Here is a 22,233-nt window from a genome sequence, read left to right as displayed (position 1 = left end):
AAGGGTCAAACCTGGACCCAGCCAAAAGGCAACCAAAAATACCCAGGCATTGTGGCAGGCGCCTGTAGTCTCAGCTACTCAGAAGGCTGAGACAAGAGAATTGCCTAAGCCCAGGAGTTGAAGGTTGCTGTGAGCTGTGATGTAACAGCACTCTACTGAGAGCGATAAAGTGAGACTCTGTTTCTTAAAAAAAATAATAATAATCACTTACTGGTCAACTATGCTCCCCACAAGAATAAACTTCATAAAGGTAGGAACACCTGGGCAGTGCCTGTGGCTGAGTGAGTAGGACTCCGGCCCCATATACCAAGGGTGGTGGGTTCAAACACAGCCCCAGCCAAACTGCAACAAAAAAATAGCTAGGCGCGGGCGGCGCCTGTGGCTCAAAGGAGTAGGGCGCTGGCCCCATATGCCAGAGGTGGTGGGTTCAAACCCAACCCTGGCCAAAAACTGCAAAAAAAAAAACAGGGCGGCGCCTGTGGCTCACTTGGTAAGGCGCCGGCCCCATATACCAAGGGTGGCGGGTTCAAACTCGGCCCCGGCTGAACTGCAACCAAAAAATAGCTGGGCATTGTGGCGGGCGCCTGTAGTACCAGCTACTTGGGAGGCTGAGGCAAGAGAATCGCTTAAGCCCAGGAGTTGGAGGTTGCTGTGAGCTGTGTGATGCCATGGCACTCTACCGAGGGCCATAAAGTGAGACTGTGTCTCTACAAAAAAAAAAAAAATATATATATATATATATATTAGGGCAGTGCCTGTGGCTCAGTGAGTAGGGCGCCAGCCCCATATACCGAGGGTGAGAGGTTCAAACTCGGCCCGGGCCAAATTGCAACAACAACAACAAAAATAATATCCGGGTGTTGTGCCGGGCACCTGTAATCCCAGCTGGGTGGCACCTGTGGCTCAAAGGGGTAGGGCGCTGGCCCCATATGCTGGAGGTGGCAGGTTCAAGCCCAGCCCTGGCCAAAAACTGCAAAAAAAAAAAAAAAAAAATAGCTGGGCGCTGTGGCCGGCGCCTATAGTCCCAACTACTTGGGAGGCTGAAGCAAGAGAATCACCTAAACCCAGGAGTTGGAGGTTGCTGTGAGCTGTGATGCCATGGCACTCTACCAAGGGTGATAAAGTGAGACTCTGTCTCTAAAAAAAAAAAAAAAGGTAGGAACACCTATATCTACCTTTGTATCCCAGCATCTCATCAGCCTTGCAATCCAATAAATATTTGCTAGATGAACAAATGTGTGAAAAGGTAAGGGTTGAAACATAGCCACAATCAAGAAATAGCTCATGGGGCGGCGCCTGTGGCTCAGTGAGTAGGGTGCCGGCCCCATATGCCGAGGGTGGCGGGTTCAAACCCAGCCCTGGCCAAACTGCAACAAAAAAATAGCCCGGCGTTGTGGCGGGCGCCTGTAGTCCCAGCTGCTCGGGAGGCTGAGGCAAGAGAATCGCGTAAGCCCAAGAGTTAGAGGTTGCTGTGAGCTGTGTGATGTCATGGCACTCTACCGAGGGCGGTACAGTGAGACTCTGTCTCAAAAAAAAAAAAAATTGCTCATGAAAAGAAAAGGTCTCAGGGAAATATTTCATGTGGGGGAGACACAGTAACAGAACAATACACAATGAGGAAAGGAAAAAAGTTCAGATAGAGATGTGGAAATTATCAACCCTAAGAGCAGAGAAAGAGATAGAAAACAAGTCAGAATAGATAAACACTTACTAATCTACAAATACACAAGCCAGGACTAAAAAAAGGGAAGCTATAAATATCCTTAGTCTTAGCCTAACTTAACATATGCAGCATCTACAACTTATCATTCACTAGCACTTCCAAGCCTTTTCATATGCATGTTAGTAAGCTCTTCCAGGACTGGTTTAGTGTTCATTCACCTGTATCCTCCATGACTGTCTGACATAATGCTGCCTTCAAAGTAGCAGACTAAGAACCTAGATGATAGCTATTCATTGTTACTTTAAGGTAGCATACAAGTTAACATTTGAAGAGCACCTTATCGTTTTAAAGTGGTTTCACGTACTTTTTCTCAACAAAAAGTATTATATCTTTCCCATTCTCTAAATATGGACTCAGAAAACCCATTCAAAGCCTTAGATTTGAGTTTTAGCTGTGCTATGTACCTGCTGTGTAATCTTGGTCAAATTAATTGTTCTCTTTGAGCTTCAGTAGAAAAGTGGACAAAATAGCACATATTATTTTCTATGGGGAAGGACTGTTATGAGATATTAAATGAGATGACATATGTAAAGAACATATCACAGTGGGTGGCGCCTATGGTTCAGTGGGTCGGGCATCAGCCCCATATACCAAGGGTGACAGGTTCAAACCCGGCCCCAGCCAAACTGCAACAACAAAAAAAATAGCTGGGCGTTGTGGCAGACGCCTATAGTCCCAGCTACTCAAGAGGCTGAGGCAAGAGACTTGCCTAAGCCCAGGAGTTGGAGGTTGCTGTGAGCTGTGACATCATGCACTCTACCAAGGGCAACAAAGTGAGACTGTCAAAAAAAAAAAAAAAAAAGGAAAAAAGAACATAACACAGGAGACAGTGCCTGTGGCTCAACGGAGTAGGGAGCCAGCCCCATATGCCGGAGGTGGAGGGTTCAAACCCAGCCCTGGCCAAAACTGGAAAAATAAAAAATAAAAAAAAAAAGAACATAGCACAATAAATGCTCATTAAAGGACAGAAAACTTCCCTGCAGCCTCCTTAAATAATTTGTACAAGATTTCTCGGTAAACTGGTAAGTCTGGGGCTTAAACTTAGATAGATCTCCTGATTAATCTATTTTCTCCTTACCACACTGCATTGGCAAGCTGCTACATAATACTAGGTACATAAATACATCATGACAATGACTTATCACAAAATTTTTATCTATCGTTAATTAAGTTTAGCTTTCCAAAAGAAAAAAATAGAGCTAATTAACATGAGGGGAGGGAGAGCTTGAAAAGATAAAATATAAATTCCCCCAAACCACAGGACAAGCTGTACTATAGCACTTCTGTACAAACAGAAATCATGACAAGAAACTGAAAGCTCTTTCTGGGTTTATGAGAAACAACTGGAGAAAGAAATAAGAATGATTATGATTAAAGGAACTCAAGACTTTTTTCTTTTGCTAAACCAAACCACTGGGCAAAAATAATGTGCATCCCTTTCCAAAACAACTCTATCAAAGCTGACACACATTCTTAGAAAAAGAAACTTCATAGCCGGGTGTTGTGGCGGGCGCCTGTAGTCCCAGCTACTCAGGAGGCTGAGGCAAGAGAATCGCCTAAGCCCAGGAGTTGGAGGTTGCTGTGAGCTGTGTGAGGCCATGGCACTCTACCGAGGGCCATAGGATGAGACTCTGTCTCTACAAAAAAAAAAAAAAAGAAAAAGAAACTTCACTGTACTAACGAAACCTTTCCTCTAATACTTTTATTTTTTTCTTTGAGACAGAGTCTCACTTTATCACCCTCAGTAGAGTGCTGTGGCATCACAGTTCACAGCAACCTCCAACTCCTGGGCTTAGGTGATTCTCTTGCCTTAGCTTCTCGAGTAGCTGGGATTCCTCCAATACTTTTAAGAGTGAGAAAAATAGGAACAATGAGATAAACTGTCAACCTAAACTGTCAACATTCACAAAGATACTTCAGAACCATAAATGTCTGGATGCAGTACTAAGAAGCAGCATAAAGGAATAAGATCAAAAGAATAAGTTTCATTAGTTTCCTAACACATATTGAAAATATATGGGAAATTATACGATACAAAAATACAAGTTACTTCTCTATTAATAAAAATAACCAACTGGGCTCGGCGCCTGTAGCTCAAGTGGCTAAGGTGCCAGCCACAGACACAAGAGCTGGTGGGTTCAAATCCAGCCCAGGTCTGCAGAACAACAATGACAACTACAACCAAAAAACAGCCAGGCGTTGTGGCAGGTGCCTGTAGTCCCAGCTACATGGAAGGCTGAGGCAAGAGAATCGCGTAAGCCCAGGATTTGGAGGTTGCTGTGAGCTGTGACACCACAGCACTCTACCCAGGGCAACAGCTTGAGGCTCTGTCTCAAAAAATAAATAAATAGGGGCGGCGCCTGTGGCTCAGTCGGTAAGGTGCCAGCCCCATATACCGAGGGTGGTGGGTTCAAACCTGGGCCGGGCTGAAATGCAACGAAAAAATAGCTGGGCGTTGTGGCAGGCGCCTGTAGTCCCAGCTACTCAGGAGGCTGAGGCAAGAGAATCGCTTAAGCCCAGGAGTTGGAGGTTGCTGTGAGCCGTGTGATGCCACAGCACTCTACCGAGGGCAATAAAGTGAAACTCTGTCTCTACAAAAAAAAAAAAAAATAGCCGGGTGTGGGCAGTGCCTGTGGCTCAGTGAGTAGGGCACCAGCCCCATATACCAAGGGTGGTGGATTCAAATCTGACCCCAGCCAAACTGCAACAAAAAAATAGCCAGGTATTGTGGCGGGAGCCCGTAGTCCCAGCTGCCCAGGAGGCTGAGGCAAGAGAATCGCCTAAGCCCAAGAGCTAGAGGTTGCTGTGAGCTGTGACGCCACAGCACTCTACCAAGGGTGACAAAGTGGAGTCTCTGTCTCAAAAAAATATAGCCGGGCGTTGTGGCAGGTGCCTATTATCCCAGCTACTTGGGAGACTTAGCCGTGAGCTGCGACGCCACAGCACTCTACCCAGGGTAACATAACTCTGTCTTAAAAAAAAAAAGAAAGGGCGGTGCCTGTGGCTCAGTCGGTAAGGCCCGGCCCCATATACCAAGGGTGGCGGGTTCAAACCCGGCCCCAGCTGAACTGCAACCAAAAAAATAGCCGGGGCGGCGCCTGTGGCTGAGTCGGTAAGGCGCCAGCCCCATATACCGAGGGTGGCGGGTTCAAACCCGGCCCCGGCCAAACTGCAACCAAAAAATAGCCAGGCGTTGTGGCGGGCACCTGTAGTCCCAGCTACTCGGGAGGCTGAGGCAAGAGAATCGCTTAAGCCCAGGAGTTGGAGGTTGCTGTGAGCTGTGTGAGGCCACAGCACTCTACAGAGGGCCATAAAGTGAGACTCTGTCTCTACAAAAAAAAAAAAAATAGCCGGGCGTTGTGGTGGGCGCCTGTAGTCCCAGCTACTTGGGAGGCTGAGGCAAGAGAATCGCTTAAGCCCAGGAGTTGGAGGTTGCTGTGAGCTGTGTGATGCCACGGCACTCTACCGAGGGCCATAAAGTGAGACTGTGTCTCTCCAAAAAAAAACAAAAAAAAAAACTAGCCAAATGTATGTGGCACACACCTGTAGTTCCAGCTACTTGGGAGCCTGAGGCAAGTGGATCACTTGAGCCAGGGAATTTAAGGTTTAAGGTTCAGTGAGTTATACGGATGCCACTGCACTCTAGCCTTGGCAACAGAGAAAAATCCCCAACTCTAACAATAATAATAATGAGTGAACTTCTACCACGAAAGATTGGAGAAGTTGCTAAGAAGCTCTATCTCTATAACATCCCACCATTTCCAGCAAATTCCTTGTCTGCCTCAGTTCAACTTACACCTCTGACATTTCCCACAGAAACATAATACTAAGATTTCTGGCAGCTCCTGTAGCTCAGTGGGTAGGGTGCCGGCCACATACACCAAGACTGGCGGGTTTGAGGCCGGCCTGGGTCTGCCAAACAATGATAACTGCAACCAAAAAAAATGGCTGGGTGTTATGGCGGGTTGCCTGTAGTCCCAGCTACTTGTAAGGCTGAGGCAAAAGAATTGCTTAAGCCCAAGAGTTGGAGGTTGCTGTGAGCAATGACATCACAGCACTCTACCAAGAGCAACATAGTTAAGACTCTGTCACAAAAAAAAAGGGGGTGGCGCCTGTGGCTCAAAGGAGTAGGGGGCTGGTCCCATATACGGGAGGTTATGGGTTCAAACCCAGCCCTGGCCAAAAACTGCAAAAAACAAACTTTTATCATGACACCCAGCATTCTCCATTTATATTATTCAGCCTTTACTAGGAACCACTGATAACTACTTGCAACATTTAATTCTATACAGACCTATCAATTCCCAGTAGACAATGTCACTTCCTTCTCTAAATTCTTTCCTCTGATATACATTCTCTTACACCATAACAACTTTCCCAGATAATACACTTTTTTTTTTTTTTGAGACAGAGTCTATATATACTCTGTCGCCCTCAGTAGAGTGCCGGGTCGTCACAACTCACAGCAACCTCCAGCTCCTGGGCTTAGGCGATTCTCTTGCCTCAGCCTCCCAAGTAGCTGGGACTACAGGTGCCTGCCACAATACCTGGCTATTTTTTGTTGCAGTTTAGCCAGGGCAGGGTTCAAACCTGCCACTCTCAGGCCTGTGCTCTACTCACTGAGCCACAGGCGCAGCCCAATACACATTCTTAGCTTAACTTCCCAATCTAGATTCTCCATAAAGATAGTCTATTGACTCTTCATTAATGCTTTTCTGAGACTATAGATCATGTCTAGGATCATAACACTGGATCTGATGAATATAAAATGAATAACAACACTTAGTTCCCAAAGTTTCCAAGCTGATAAAGGAGAGGGAAACATAATGGAGTTCCCAAAATGTTTACCTTCAATTTAAACTCCTTGAATTTCCTTTGGATATTCCTAGAAAACAAACCCGCACAGGACAAGCATTTGACTTCAAAATCTTGACTATCAGATACTAACCACAAACAACATAGTTGAAAGACTTTCAGAGAAGAGGCTGAGAAGGAGGATAAATCAGAATCAACCAGGAAAACAAACTAGACAACAAACAAAATTATCAAGAAGCAAAAAGAAACTGTGGTTATTACTCTCATTAAAACGATACAGATTTAAAAAAAAAAAAAAGATACAGATTTTGAAAAGCAAAACCAGCCAAAAGGTCACATGATCCCTTTACTTCTGAAGCCTCCAGTAACACCAGACTCTGTATTTCTGAGAAAGAGGGATCACACGCAATCAAACAACAAATCACTGCGCATAAAGTGAATTGGTAAATGACAAAAAGTGATTTACAGTGCATTTAAAGATCCGTCGGGGATATGGGGGAAAGTTAAGCCCCACACCTCAGCCTCAATTTCCCTACCCAAAAAAGGTAAGAACATGACACTTCGCTCAGAGAAGCTAGAGGGTCCTGTTCCACACACTTCCACCTAGTCAAAGGTCCCTTTAAAGGCCGGACTCAGTGGGGGTCCCCAGTGCAATTGAGTCATGACACCCAGAGCCTGAGGAGTGGAAAAAGGAGAAACGGAGGAGGATCAAACTGCGCAAAGCTTTATCAGTCTCTGGAAAGTGGTTTTCCCCAAACACTGAGGGTGGTGCTGACACCCGCCCAAGACCTAACATCACCCCTCTCTACAAAAACACAGCAGGCAACCCCAGCATCTTTCCCTCCTTCCGGCTTCTCCCTTAGTTCCGGGCCGTCCCTCCGGCCGCGCCCCTGAACGCAGCCCGGCAGTCTCTCCTCTGCCTGTGTCTGGGTTGCCAGCCCGCTTGCCCACCCGCGGGATCCAAGGTCTTCTCAACCCTACGGCAGAAGGATGCCGGGCCGGGCCTCCAAGGCTCCTCCTGGGCCTACCTGCAAGGCGGGCGGGAGCTCTGTTTTGCAGCTGTTTCCAGGCAGGCGAGCTGAGCCACAGAGAGAAGGAAGGAAGAAGCAGGAAGAAAACAAGGGGGTCTGCTCCTCCGACCGGCAGAATAAAGCAGCCTAAGCGCGAGCCTCGCGGATAACTCAGCCCACGACACGGTGCCGCCGCCGCTCGGGAGACATCAACCAAAAAGACGGCGCAAAGATCACCGAATACACGAACGTCCCAGACATCAAAGGATGAGCGCCCAACAATCGCTCAAGGAACTACAGTCGAGCGCCGAAAAACAACTCAGTTTAAACGCCATGTCCTACTCCTGTTCAAGGCATAAATAAACAAACCCAGATTACAAATCACGGAATAAGGTATCCTGTACCTCTGCCATTTTCTCTGTCGGTTGCCGTCTGTTAAAAGTTGTTTGGATGTACTTTAGGAGGCCGACGCGGATGGATTGCTTAATGTCAGGAGTTCGAGACCAGCCAGAGCAAGATCAAGACCCCCCCATCTCTACTAAAAATAGAAAAAGTAGCCGGGCGTGGTGGGGGCTCTTGTAGACCCAGCTAGTGGGGAGGCTGAGGCAAGTGGATCACCTGAGACCAAGTGTTTGACATTGCTGTGAGCTAGGACGCCATAGCACTCTTCCCAGTCTCAACAAAATAAATAAACACATAAATAAAAATAAAATTGTTTGCACTACTAGAATTTTTGGTGAGCGTGTTGAAGATCAAGGTAGTTCAATAGCTACCTTATGGATTCCCAAAGCTGTTTGTCCGAATTGAGCAAATCATTTCACCTCTTTTGATTTCTTAGTTTCCTCTCAGAACACAGAACAGTAAGGTGAATGAAAGATTGCAAAGAGACAGACGATGAGACAAAGTCCAGACTGGAGAACAAAGTGAAAAATCTATAAAAATATCAAATTGTGTCCAGGTGCATACCTGTAAAATCAGCATTTTGAGAGGAAAGAATAGAGGATCTCTTGAGGCCATGAGTTCCAGATCACCCTGGGTGATATAAGAAGACTCCATCTTTGCAAAAAAATAAAAATTAAAAAAATTAGCTGGCCCGGCGGCACCTGTGGCTCAGTGAGTAGGGCGCCGGCCCCATATGCCGAGGGTGGCGGGTTCAAACCCAGCCCTGGCCAAACTGCAACAAAAAAATAGCTGGGCGTTGTGGCGGGCGCCTGTAGTCCCAGCTACTCGGGAGGCTGAGGCAAGAGAATCGCCTAAGCCCAGGAGTTGGAGGTTGCTGTGAGCTGTGTGACGCCACGGCACTCTACCCGAGGGCGGTACAGTGAGACTCTGTCTCTACAAAAAAAAAAAATTAGCTGGCCATGTTGGAGTGTGCCTGTACTCCTCATTACCTCGGAGGCTAAGGCAAAAGGATCTCTTGAGCCCAAGAGTTTGAAGTTGATGTGATATATGATGCCACCGCACTCTACCCAGGGTGACAGTGAGATTCTGTCTCAAAAAAAAGGGGGGATGGGGCGCCTGTGGCTCAGTGAGTAGGGCGGGCCCCATGTACCAAGGCTGGCAGGTTCAAAACTGGCCCCAGCCAAACTGCAACAAAAAAATAGCCCGGTGTTGGGGCAAGCGCCTGTAGTCCCAGCTACTCACGAGGCTGAGGCAAGAGAATCACCTAAGCCCAAGAGCCGGAGGTTGCTGTGAGCTGCGATGCTATGGCACTCTACCGAGGGCGACAAAGTGAGACTCCGTCTCTAAAAATAATAATAATAATAAAAGGGGGGCGGCACTTGTGGCTCGGTGGGTAGGGCACCATCCCCATGTACAGAGGGTGGCGGTTTGAGCCTGGCCCCAGCCAAACTGCAACAACAACAACAAAATAGCCAGGCATTCTGGTGGGCGCCCGTAGTCCCAGCTACTCTGGAGTCTGAGGCAGGAAAATGGCCTAAGCCCAGGAGTTGGAGGTTGCTGTGAGCTGTGACGTTACAGCACTCTACTGAGGGCAATGAGATGAGACTCTGTCTTTTAAAAAAAAAAAAAGAGGGCGGCGCCTGTGGCTCAGTAGGTAGGGCGCCGGCCCCATATACCGGGTTCAAACCCGGCCCTGGCCAAACTGCAACCAAAAAATAGCCAGGCGTTGTGGCTGGCGCCTGTAGTCCCAGCTACTTGGGAGGCTGAGGCAAGAGAATTGCTGAAGCCCAGGAGTTGGAGGTTGCTGTGAGCTGTGTGAGGCCACGGCACTCTGCCGAGGGCCATAAAGTGAGACTCTGTCTCTACAAAAAAAAAAAAAAGAAAAAAGAAATACCACCCTCATCTCAGACATATTGAAATATCACCTGATCTTATGCTTCACTCACTCCACACTTAATTACATACATACCTACTACAGGTAGTGAGCTCATTGGCTTGGAGAAAGCCTAAGCCTAGAATCCCAAACTGCTGGGTACACCTGACAATGGTTTTCTGAAACAATGGCATTTCCCTGCCAAATCTGGAACTGAGCCTCACCTTCAGGACACCAAGCCTATGCTCAACCTCTCTGCCTGCTCTCCCTTCCACCCAAATAAATAAATAAATAAGGCCGGTGTGGTGGCTCACGCCTGTAATCTCAGCACTCTGGAAGCCCAAGGCAGGTGGATTGCCTGAACTCATGAGTTCGAGACCAGGTTGAGCAAGAGCAAGACCCCGTCTCTAAAAACAGGGAAAGCTCCTGTGGCTCAAGGAGTAGGGCGCTAGCCCCATATACCGGAGGTGGTGGGTTCAAACCCAGCCCCAGCCAAAAAAATAAAAAATAAAAATAAATAAATAGGGTGGCGCCTGTGGCTCAATCAGTAAGGCACCAGCCCCATATACCGAGGGTGGCAGGTTCAAACCTGGCCCCGGCTGAACTGCAACCAAAAAATAGCCGGGTGTTGTGGTGGGCACCTGTAGTCCCAGCTACTCAGGAGGCTGAGGCAAGAGAATCACTTAAGCCCAGGAGTTGGAGGTTGCTGTGAGCTGTGTGATGCCACGGCACTCTACTGAGAGCCATAAAGTGAGACTCTGTCTCTACAAAATAAATAAATAAATAAATAAATAAATAAAAACAGCCAAGTGTTGTGGCAGACACTGTAGTCCCAGCTACTTGGGAGGCTGAGGCAAGAGAATCACTTGAGCCCAGGAGTTTGAGATTGCTGTGACCTGTGACACCAGGGCACTCAACCCCAGGCCAACTGAAACTCTGTCTCAAAAATAAATAAAGTCTCTTAGTGGACAAATGAATATGCTCAGCCAAAATATGGATTTATATTATACACTCTAGGTTCACTACATCCATCCTAAACATGTATTACCGAGTGTGAACAGTATTAGTTTACTTCCCCTTAAGGAGGGAGAAGGCTTAGAGAGGAAAGGGAATAAAGGACAAACAAGTTTTTTCCAGGTTTTGTTTTGTTTCGTTTGGGTCACTCTGTCACCCTGGGAAGAAAGTGGTGGCATCATCACAGCTGACAATGGTATCATCCTAGGTCACAGCAACCTCAGTCTCTTCGGCTCAAGAGATCCTCTTGCCTTAGCATCCTAACCCTCTGGGATTACAGATGCCTACCAAGATGCCCAGCTGATTTTTGTTTGTTTGTTTTTCTATTTTTAGTAGAGACAGGGTCTTGCTCTTGCAGAGACTAGTCTTGAACTCCTGAGCTCGGGCAATCATCCCAACTTGGCCTCCCAGAGTGCTAGGATTACAGGCTTGAGCCACCACGCCCCACCAATATTTCCAGCTCTTAAAGAGTTTATCATCTAATTATATACAATGTAACTCTAAAAGAGTTTAGTTTATAAGATGGACGTGGTGACTAATGCCTGTAATCCTAGCACTCTGGGAGGCTGAGGCAGGAGGACCACTTAGGCCTAGGCCTTTGAGGTTCCTGCGAGCTAGGCTGATGCCACAGCATTCTAGCCTGGACAACAGAGTGGGACTCTATCTCAAAATCAATCAATCAATCAACCTAGTTTATAAACCAAATAGCATATCCTTACAATATTAGCCTTATTTACAATTTAATATTACTCTTTTATTTGTTACTTTTTTTTGAGACAGTCTCATTTTGCTGCACTCAGTACAATGCCACAGCGTCACAGCTCACAGCAACCTCCAACTCTTGGGATAAAGTGATTCTTTTGTCTCAGCCTCCCGAGTAGCTGGGACGACAGGTGCCTGCCACAATGCCCAGCTATTTTTAGGGGGGGGGTCTTTCTTTTGTTCAGGCTAGTTTCTAACCTGTGACCTCAGGCAATCCACCTGCCTCAGCTTCCAAGAGTGCTAGGATTATAGGTATGAGCCACTGCGCTCAGCCTCCATACAGAATTTTTATTTAGTTTTTTTTTTTTTGTTTGCAGTTTTTGGCCGGGGCTGTGCTTGAATCCGCCACCTCCAGCATATGGGACCGGTGCCCTACTCCATTGAGCCACAGGCGCCACCCTATTTTTTTTTTTTTTTTGACACAGTCTCAAGCTGCTGCCCTGGGTAGGGTGCCATGGCATCATAGCTCACAGCAACCTCAAACTCCTGGGCTCAAGCAATCCTCTTGCCTCAGTTTTTCTATTTTTAGAGATGTAGAGATGGGGGTCTCACTTTTGCTCAGGCTGGTCTTGAACTCCTGAACTCAAGCAATCCATCCGCCTCAGCTTTCCAGAGTATTAGGATTATAGGCGTGAGTGACTTGAGCACAGCTTCCATACAGAATTCTTTTATTTATTTATTTATTTATTGCAGTTTTTAGCCGGGGCTGGGTTAAAACCCGCCACCTCGTGCATATGGGGTCAGCGCCGTACTCCTTTGAGCCACAGGCACCACCTCATACAAAATTCTTAAAAGCTTAATTAAAGCAGAGATGCAGTGTGCTCTTTTGCATTATGTTATTTCTCTATTAAAGATTTTAACAGTGGTTACCCAGACACAGTGGCTCACGCCTGTAATCCTAGCACTCTGGGAGGCCTAGGCAGGTGGAATGCTGTAACTCTCAGGTTGGAGGCCAGCCTGAGCCAGAGTGAAACCTTGTCTCTAAAAATAGCCATTCGGGCATTGTGGTGGGCACCTGTAGTCCCAGCTACTCTGGAGGCTGAGGCAAGATACTTGCTTGAGCCCAAGAGTTTGAGGTTGCTGTGAGCTGTGATGCCACAGCACTCTACCAAGGGCAACATAGTGAGACTCTGTCTCAAAAAAAAAAGAGAGAGGGCAGCGCCTGTGGCTCAAGGAGTATGGTGCTGACTCCATGTGCTGGAGGTGGTGGGTTCAAACCCAGTCCAGGCCAAAAACCGCAAAAAAAAAAAAAAAAAAAAAGAAGAAGAACTAAAGCAAAGTAAAAGTTTATTTCTCTGTCATATAAAAGCAATCTAAACATATGCAGGCAGTAGGATACGGTGTGGCTGTTCAGTGTCAGATACCAGGCTTCTATCTTGTTGTATTGCATTCTTCACGAAGTGGTTTCACCTTGGGTTCGAGATATCTGCTCAAGGCTCGGCGACTGTGGCTCAAGCTGCTAAGGTGCCAGCTACATAGACCTGAGCTGGTAGGTTCGAATCCAGCCCGGGCCCGCCAAACAACAATCGGCTGCAACCAAAAAATAGCCGGGCATTGTGGTGGGTGCCTGTAGTCCCAGCTACTCAGGAGGCTGAGGCAAGAGATAATCACCTAAGCCCAAGAGCTGGAGGTTGCTGTGAGCTGTGACGCCACAGCACTCTATTGAGGGTGACAAAGTGAGACTGTCTCTAAAAAAAAAAGATACCTGCTCAAGCTCCAGTCATCAGGTCCATTTTCTTTTTTTTTCTTAGCGGTTTTTTTTTTTTTTTTTTTTTTTTTTTGCCAGGGCTGGGTTTGAACCCACCACCTCTGGCATATGGGGCTGGTGCACTACTCCTTTGAGCCACAGGCGCTACCCCATCAGGTCCATTTTCCAGCCACCAAAACTGGAAAGTGCAAAGGCATGTCTTCTAGCCATAAGAACACATCCTGAAAATAGTAAAGGACACTTTCACTTACATCCCATGGACTCATTCAGTACACTGGGAGCAAAAAGAAAATTAATTAATTTTTTTTCTTTTTTTGTAGAAACAGAGTCTCACTTTATGACCCTCAGTAGAGTGCCGTGGCCTCACACAGCTCACAGCAACCTCCAACTCCTGGGCTTAAGTGATTCTCTTGCCTCAGCCTCCCGAGTAGCTAGGATTACAGGCGCCGCCACAACGCCCAGCTATTTTTTGGTTGCAGTTTGGCCGGGGCCGGGTTTGAACCCGCCACCCTCGGTACATGGGGCCAGCGCCTTACCGACTGAGCCACAGGCGCCGCCCAATTAATTAATTTATTTATTTATTGAGACAAAGTCTCAATTTGTTGCCCTGGGAAGAGTGCTTTGGCGTCACAGCTCACAGCAACCTCAAACTTTTGGGTTTAAAGCAATTCTTTTGCCTCAGCCACCCAAGTAGCTGGGACTACAGGCGCCCATCACAACACCTGGCTATTTTTTTGTTGCAGTTGTCTTTGTTTAGCAGAGCCAGGCTGGGTTTGAACCTGCCTGCCTTGGTGTATGTGGCCAGTGCCTAACCACTGAGTTACGGCGCAACCAAAACAGAGAATTTAGTTTACATAACCATACCTACCTGCAAAAGAAACTGGGAATTTGTTTTTGTTCTGGGTAAAGGGATATCAAAGGCTGGGTGCTGTGGCTCACACCTATAATCCTAGCACTCTGGGAGGCCGAGGCAGGTGGATTGCCTCAGCTCACGAGTTAGAGACCAGCCCAAGCAACAACATCAAGACGTTGTCTCTAAAAATAGCTGGGCATTATGGTGGGCGCCTGTAGTCCCAGCTACTTGGGAGGCTGAGGCAAAAGAATTGCTTGAGCCCAGGACTTTGAGGTTTCTGTGAGCTATAATGCTACGGCGCTCTATTGAGGATGACAAGTGAGACTCTGTCTCCAAAAAAAATAAATAAATAAAATAAACAAGAAAAGAAAAAAAATGGGATATCGGGTGACAACAAAAAAAGCAGTTTTCCACCTTCCTGGAACCCGGTAAGAAGTGAGAAAATAGACTTTCCTTTGTTGTCTTCTGGGGCTGAGTTACCACTCCCGGAAATCATACTCCAGAAAAGTTTCCTTCTTGGAGAGAATTCTGAGGCATATTGCCTAGGGCTAAAGCCCTCATTCAAATATGACCCAGATTGCTCAAGCTCAGGAGTTCCAGACCAGACTGAGCAAGACCAAAACCCATCTCTACTAAAAATAGAAAAACTAGCTAGGTGTTGTGGTAGGTGCCTGTAGTCCCAGCTACTTGGAAGGCTGAGGCAAGAGGATCACTGGAGCCCAAGAGTTTGAGGTTGCTATAAGCTATGATGATGTCACGGCACCCTACCCTGGGCAACAGGGTGAGACTCTGTTCTAATAATAATAATAATAATAATAATAATAATAATAATAATAAACAAAATAAAATAATTGTCTGAAAATGGAGATATTTGAGAAGCTGAAATTAGACTGCTCCATGAAACCATGAAAAAGGTGACTTATTCCACAAAGTTCCATCTGTACTGATTAATTTCCTTTACAAAACTGTTTCTTTTCTTTTTTAGAGACAGAGTCTCACTTTGTTGCCCTTGGTAGAGTACCGTAAAGCTCACAGCAACATCAAACTCTTGGGCTTAAGCAATTCTCTTGTAGTTGGGACTACAGACGCCTGCCACAACGCCCGGCTATTTTTTGTTGCAGTTTGGCTAGGGCTGGGTTTGAACCCACCACCATCAGTATATGGGGCCGGCACCCTACTCTTTGAGCCACAGGCACTGCCCTTCTCTCTCTCTCTTTTTTTTTTTTTTTGAGACAGACTCTCAACCTGACTACAGGCCCCCGGCTATTTTTTGGTTGTATTTGTCATTGTTGTTCGGCAGGCCCAGCCTGGATTCAAACCCGCCAGCTCTGGTGTACGTGGCTGACGCCCTGGCCACTGCGGTACAGGCACCAAGCCTTTTTTTTTTTTTTTTTTGAGACAGAGTTTAACTGTAGCTTAGGCTAGAGTGCCATGGCCTCCATCTAGCTCACAGTAACCTTAAACTCCTGGGCTTGAGTGATCCTCCTGCCTCAGCCTCTGGAGTAGCTAGGATCTTAGGCATTCGCCACAGTGCCTGGCTTATTTTTTTTATTTTTATTTTTTTTGAGACACAGTTTTAAGCTGTCACCCTTGGTAGAGTGCCATTGCATCACAGGTCACAGCAACCCCCAACTCTTGGGCTTAAGCAATTCTCTTGCCTCAGCCTCCCAAGTAGCTGGAACTATAGGCATCTGCTACAACACCCGGCTATTTTTTAGTTGTATTTATGATTGTTGTTTGGCAGGCCTAGGCTAGATTCAAACCTGCCAGCTCTGGTGTATGTGACTGGCGCTTTAACAACTTGAGCTACAGGTGCAGAGCCTTTTTTTTTGCAATTTTTGGCTAGGGCTGGGTTTGAACCCGCCACTTCCGGCATATGGGGCCAGCACCCTACTCCTTTGAGCCACAGGCGCCACCCCAGAGCCTATTTTTTTATTTTTAGTAGAGACAGGGTCTCATTCTTGCTCAAGTTAGTCTTGAAATTCTGAGCTCAGAGCAATCCTCCCGCCTTAGTCTTCCAGAGTGCTAAGAATCCAGGCATAAGCCACAGCTTTCAGCTCCTTAGAGAATTTTTTTTTTCTTGAGACAGAGTCTCACTTTGTCACCCTCGGTAGAGTGCTGTAGCACCACAGCTCACAGCAACCTCCAGCTCTTGGACTTAGGCGATTCTCTTGCCTCAGCCTCCCAAGTAGCTGGGACTACAGGCACCTGCCACAACACCTGGCTATTTTTTGGTTGCAGTTTGGCCAGGGCCAGGTTAAAACCCGCCACCCTTGGGCCAGCACCCTACTCACTGAGCTACAGGTGCCGCCCTCCTTAGACAACTTTTTAAAATTTGGCATTAAGCTTCAGTGTGGCAGGAAACTACTGTTTGTCCTTATGGGAAACTCTACTTGGATTGATGACTAGATCACAAGAAATCAAAAATTGAAATCGGGCGGCACCTGTGGCTCAACGGGTAGGGCGCCGGTCCCATATGCCGGAGGTGGCAGGTTCAAGCCCAGCCCCGGCCAAAAATAAAAAAAAAAAAAAAAAATTGAAATCATTGGGTGGCACCTGTGGCTCAATGAGTAGGGCGCTGGCCCCATATACTGAGAGTGGTGGGTTCAAACCTGGCCCCTGCCAAACTGCAACAAAAAACTGCCATTTGTTGTGGTGGATGCCTGTGGTCCCAGCTACTCAGGAGGCTGAGGCAAGAGAATCTCACCCAAGCCCAAGAACTGGAAGTTGCTGTGAGCTGTGACAGCACAGCACTCTACTGAGGGTGACAAAGTAAGACTCTCTCTAAAAAAAAAAAAGTTGAAATTGTTAAACCTACAAGATTCTCTTTATACTGCAGGAGGAATTATTAGAAAGAAGGCAGCAAGAAGTAAAGTCAAGGTACAGGCGCCTGTACCCGTGATGTTCTTCTTTTTGCTGTTAAGACTCAATAATTCATTAGTGTGTTGATTGGGTTTGTTTGTTTTTAGAGAAGTGTCTCTTTCTGTCATCCAGGCTGGAGAACAGTGTAGTGATCATAGATCACTGTAACCTCAAATTTTCAGGCTCAAGCAATCCTCTTGCTCAGCCTCCAGTCTCACTGGGTTTATATACACCACGCCTGTCTTGATTGTAGATTATCATATTCTGGTAGGATTCTCCTGACGGAGTCACTGCCATAAAGGTAGATCTTGCTTCCCTAAAGTAGGTGGACCAAGTCATTCCAGTTTTCCCAGGACTGAGGGGTTCTCCAAGTGGAGTTTCCTTGCTAAAACTATGACAGACATGGGTGAACTAGGGTAGTTGGTCACTCTAAGACTCAACTTTAGAAGTTCAAGACCAGCCTCAGCAACAGCAGTGAGATTCCATCTCTACTAAAAACAGAAAGATTAGCCAGGCATGGTGGAGTGTGCCTATAATCCCAGCTACTTGGGAGGCAGAGATAGGATTGCTTGGGCCAAGGAGTGTGAGGTTGCAATGAGCTATGATGACACCACTGTACTCTAACCTAGGTAACAGAGTAATACTCTGTCTAAAAAACAAACAAACAAAAAAAAATGGCCCTTGCCACTATCAATCACATGGAAAGAATTTGAGGAGATTGAACCAGAAAAAGAGGGTACATTGGCCTGGGAGAACTGAAGAAAAGGAAGAGTGGGGCGGCACCTGGCTCAGTCAGTAGGGCGCCGGCCCCATATACCGAGGGTGGCGGGTTCAAGCCCGGCCTCAGCTGAACTGCAACCAAAAAATAGCTGGGTGTTGTGGCGGGCACCTGTAGTCCCAGCTACTTGGGAGGCTGAGGCAAGAGAATCGCTTAAGCCCAGGAGTTGGAGGTTGCTGTGAGCTGTGTGATGCCATGGCACTCTACCGAGGGCCATAAAGTGAGACTCTGTCTCTACAAAAAAAAAAAAAAAAAAGAAAAGGAAGAGTGAATGAGGGAGAACATAGGGGTAGGGGAAAAGACTGTGCCTTATCTTGGGTTCCAGGTGGTAGTAATAAGGCTTGAACCTAGGGTGTGTGGCAGTACATGAATCATCTTATTAGGAAGTCCATGAACAGGGGTTAGTGCTGGAGCAGCCAGTTGTAGATAACGCTATTGTATTTCTTTCTTTTTTTTTTTTTTGTAGAGACAGAGTTTCCCTTTATTGCCCTCGGTAGAGTGCCGTGGCATCACACAGCTCACAGCAACCTACAACTTCTGGGCTTAAGCGATTCTCTGTCTCTGCCTCCCAAGTAGCTGGGACTACAGGCGCCCGCCACAACGCCCGGCTATTTTTTTGTTGTTGCAGTTTGGCCGGGGCTGGGTTTGAGCCCACCACCCTCGGCATATGGGGCCGGCGCCCTACTCACTGAGCCACAGGCGCCGCCCCAAATCAGCTCTTTTATAAAAGACATGTAAGAGTTAGAGAATGTTAACATGTTAACTCAATAATAGATTCTTATTGCTCTGCTTGATGAACTGAGATGGATGCTGGTGGCCTCACAGCACCACCTGCCCATAAGACCAGAAGGCTGGGTAGGAAGAAGGGGAAAAAGAGGTAAATGAAATGAAGCCAAGTACATCACTCTTAGATTGGTTTTAGATGGGCCAGAACAAAACAAAACAAGAGCTAACAAGCTCAGTGCTATCAGGATGAGAGTTAACAAGCTAAATGCTGTGACAAATTGTTTTACTTAGTTGCCAATTGCCAGATCTGCTTGACGGGTTCCCAAATCTGCTTTATGTGACCTTTATGTTACCTATCTGCTAATCTGCTAAATTTCAAGGTTTACTTCTGTAGAAGGGGTCATCATGACCCTGTGCTTTTTGCTTCTTTTGCCACCTTTCAGCCCACCCTTTTCTCCCTTTCCCAACTTCTACACTATGAAAACCCCAACTTTAGACCCCTCAACGCTGTCTTACTTAGTCTTAGACTTTGCTGATACAGCCCCACAGTAAATAAAAGACTCCTTTTGAAAAATAAAAAATAAGGTGGTGCCTGTGGCTCAAAGGTGTAGGGCACTGGCCCCATATGCTGGAGGTGGTGGGTTCAAACCCAGCCCTGGCCAAAAACTGCAAAAAAAAGAAAAAAGAAAGACTCCTTTTGTACTTCTAATCTGAGTTGTTGGTCCTTATCTTGCCCCATAACAAAACAGGGAGACCCCTTCATGAAATTTGGTAACTTACGATTTCAAAGTCTATTTTTTTTTCCTTCTGTTTGGTATCCAGAGTTCTCATCTCTCCTATCTGGTCATTGAGAAGGGAAGGCTTAGCTTGTAGCTAAGTAAAACTCAGGCCTGTGATTTTTTTTTGTTTGTTTGTTTAACCTTGTTTGAATTTTTTTTCTTCTTATTTTTTTTTTATTGTTGGGGATTCATTGAGGGTACAATAAAGGCCTGTGATTTTTTTTTATTATTATTATTATTTTTCTAGAGACAGTCTTACCTCATTGCCCTCAGTAGAGTGCTATGGCTTCACAACTCACAGCAACCTCCAACTCCTGGGTTTAGGTGTTTCTCTTGCCTCAGCCTCCTGAGTAGCGGGGACTACAGGTGCCCACCACAACACCCAGCTATTTTTTGTTGTAGTTTGGCCAGGGCTGGGTTCAAGCCCACCACCCTCAGTATATGGGGCCAGGGCCCTACCCACTGAGCCGCAGGCGCCTCCTGGGTCTGTGAATTTTATGTGTTAGGAAACTGATGTGTCCTCAGCCTTCAGCTAGCACTATGTATTTTCTCTTCCTGCATTGCCATTCTTTTTTTTTTTTTTTTGTAGAGACAGAGTTTCACTTTATTGCCCTCGGTAGAGTGCCATGGCATCACACAGCTCACAGCAACCTCCAACTCCTGGGCTTAAACGATTCTCCTGCCTCAGCCTCCCGAGTAGCTGGGACTACAGGCGCCCGCCACAACCCCTGGCTATTTTTTTGTTGCAGTTTGGCTGGGCTGGGTTTGAACTGCCACCCTCGGCATATGGGGCTGGCGCCCTGCTCACTGAGCCACAGGCGCCGCCTGCATTGCCATTCTTTAATTAACAAAGTCTTAATTCTGAGTGTGTGATTTCCCATACCCACAACAATTCTGTAAAATCTTAGCAGCATGATCTAGAAAACAAAACAGGCCCTAAGGGCATGTGTGTGCACCATGGTAAAATCCGTGGATTTATTTTCTTTCTTATTTTTTTTGATTACACGCATGTATTTAACAATACAGTTTTACACAGAATGCTAAGAGCACTTTTCTTCACAGTTTACAGAAGGGCTTGAACAACACAGACTTTCTATTAGATTTCTTATTTTCTTGTTCTTCTCCTAACTTCCCCTCCATTGCCAGGTGAAGTCTTCAAGTTGTTTTCAGTCTGTCAGGTAGTGATAAAATCTTAGTATGTCTATCTTATGTCTAGCCTCTAGTTCACCCTTATCCACCTCTTATGTCTTTGCTATATGACCCCATTAGAATTATGTCTTGTTTTTAAATCCTAAATTAGATTGACTTGCTATAGATCCTTTACATTCCAAAGGTCAGCTTCATCCCTATTGAGTTCATTTACAGCAAAAAATATAGGGCAGTGCCTGTGGCTCACTAGGTAGGGTGCGGCCCCATATACTTAAGGTAGCGGGTTTAAACCTGGCCCCAGCAAAACTGCAACAAAAAGTAGCTGGATGTTGTGGCAGGTGCCTGTAGTCCCAGCTTCTCAGGAGGCTGAGGCAGGAGAATCACCTAAGCCCAGGAGTTGGAGGTTGCTGTGAGCTGAGACGCCACAGCACTCTACTGAGGGCGATAAAGTGAGACTGTCTCAAAAAAAAAAAAAAGCAAAAAATATACATTTATGGTCCCTCTTTTGTATAATATGGAATTGACAGACCAATATTATTTGATAATCCAATTGATTGGTAACTCAATATTATTTTCCCTTGATATATTCTGGGAGCTTGCTGTCTTGAAACATCTAAGGGTAAATCTGGAAAACTCCCATGCTGGCCAGATGGAGTTATCTTATGGGAAGATAAGGCTTACATAAGACAAGCAAAATCCTCGACTCTTTCTCAAAACCATGCCAGAAAAAAAAAAAAAATCCGGGTGGCGCCTGTGGCTCAGTGAGTAGGGCGCCGGCCCCATATACCGAGGGTGGCGGGTTTGAGCCCCGCCTCTGCTAAACTGCAACCAAAAAATAGCCGGGCGTTGTGGCGGGTGCCTGTAGTCCCAGCTGCTTGGGAGGCTGAGGCAGGAGAATCGTGTAAGCCCAGAAGCTTGGAGGTTGCTGTGAGCCGTGTGACGTCATGGCACTCTACCGAGGGCGGTAAAGTGAGACTCTGTCTCTACAAAAAAAAAAAGAAAGATCCACGCTAAGAACCTCAAAGGTGGAAGCATTATCCGATACTTATAAAAAGCCCCCAGCCCATGGGCGGCGCCTGTGGTTCAGTGAGTAAGGCACCGGCCCCATATGCCGAGGGTGGTGGGTTCAAGCCCAGCCCCGGCCAAACTGCAACAAAAAAATAGCCGGGCGTTGTGGCGGGCGCCTGTAGTCCCAGCTGCTCGGGAGGCTGAGGCAAGAGAATCGCCTAAGCCCAAGAGTTAGAGGTTGCTGTGAGCTGTGTGATGCCACGGCACTCTACCGAGGGTGATAAAGTTAGACTCTGTCTCTACAAAAAAAAAAAAGCCCCCAGCCCAGGGGTTGGAGGTTGCTGTGAGCTGTGATGCTACAGTACTCTACCCAGGGCGACAGCTTGAGACTCTGTCTCAAAATAAATAAATAAAATAAAAAGCCCCCATGGGCGACACCCATAGCTCAGTGGGTAGGGCGCCAGCCACATACTGAGGCTAGTGGGTTCAAGCCAGGCCAGGGCCAGCTAAAGAACAAAGACAACTGCAAAAACAACAACAACAACAAAAAAAAAATAGCTGGGCATTGTGGTGGGCGCCTGTAGTCCCAGCTACTTGGGAGGCTGAGGCAAGAGGATTGCCTAAGCCCAAGAGTTGTAGGTTGCTGTGAGCTATGACACCAGAGCACTCTACCGAGGGCAACAGCTTAAGACTATGTCTCCCCCGTGGGCAAACCCTTGGCAGGTTGTAAGTACAGACCCTCTCCTAAATCATTTTGGGGTAAGTGTAACT

The 22,233-nt window shown here is 46.6% G+C and overlaps 1 protein-coding gene across 8 annotated transcripts in view; it reads right to left on the bottom strand.

Annotated features, from left to right (window-relative positions):
- Nucleotides 1–8,261, bottom strand: part of AMBRA1 (autophagy and beclin 1 regulator 1) — a 252,765-nt gene extending 244,504 nt beyond the window's left edge. For 4 of the 8 annotated variants that reach the window (XM_053560500.1, XM_053560499.1, XM_053560502.1 and 1 more), the window contains exon 1: nucleotides 7,567–8,261. The gene's annotated coding sequence lies outside the window, so the exon portion shown is untranslated. Of the gene's footprint in view, nucleotides 1–6,571; nucleotides 7,079–7,566 lie in introns of those variants that run through there. The other 4 variants (XM_053560504.1, XM_053560506.1, XM_053560507.1 and 1 more) reach the window with 2 other exon arrangements.
- Nucleotides 8,262–22,233: the final 13,972 nt, after the last annotated feature.

Source organism: Nycticebus coucang, chromosome 14 (genome assembly GCF_027406575.1).
Source record: "Nycticebus coucang isolate mNycCou1 chromosome 14, mNycCou1.pri, whole genome shotgun sequence".
Lineage (NCBI taxonomy): Eukaryota > Metazoa > Chordata > Mammalia > Primates > Lorisidae > Nycticebus > Nycticebus coucang.
Note: the sequence above shows the minus strand (reverse complement) of the source record. Positions and strands in the feature narration are given on the sequence as shown.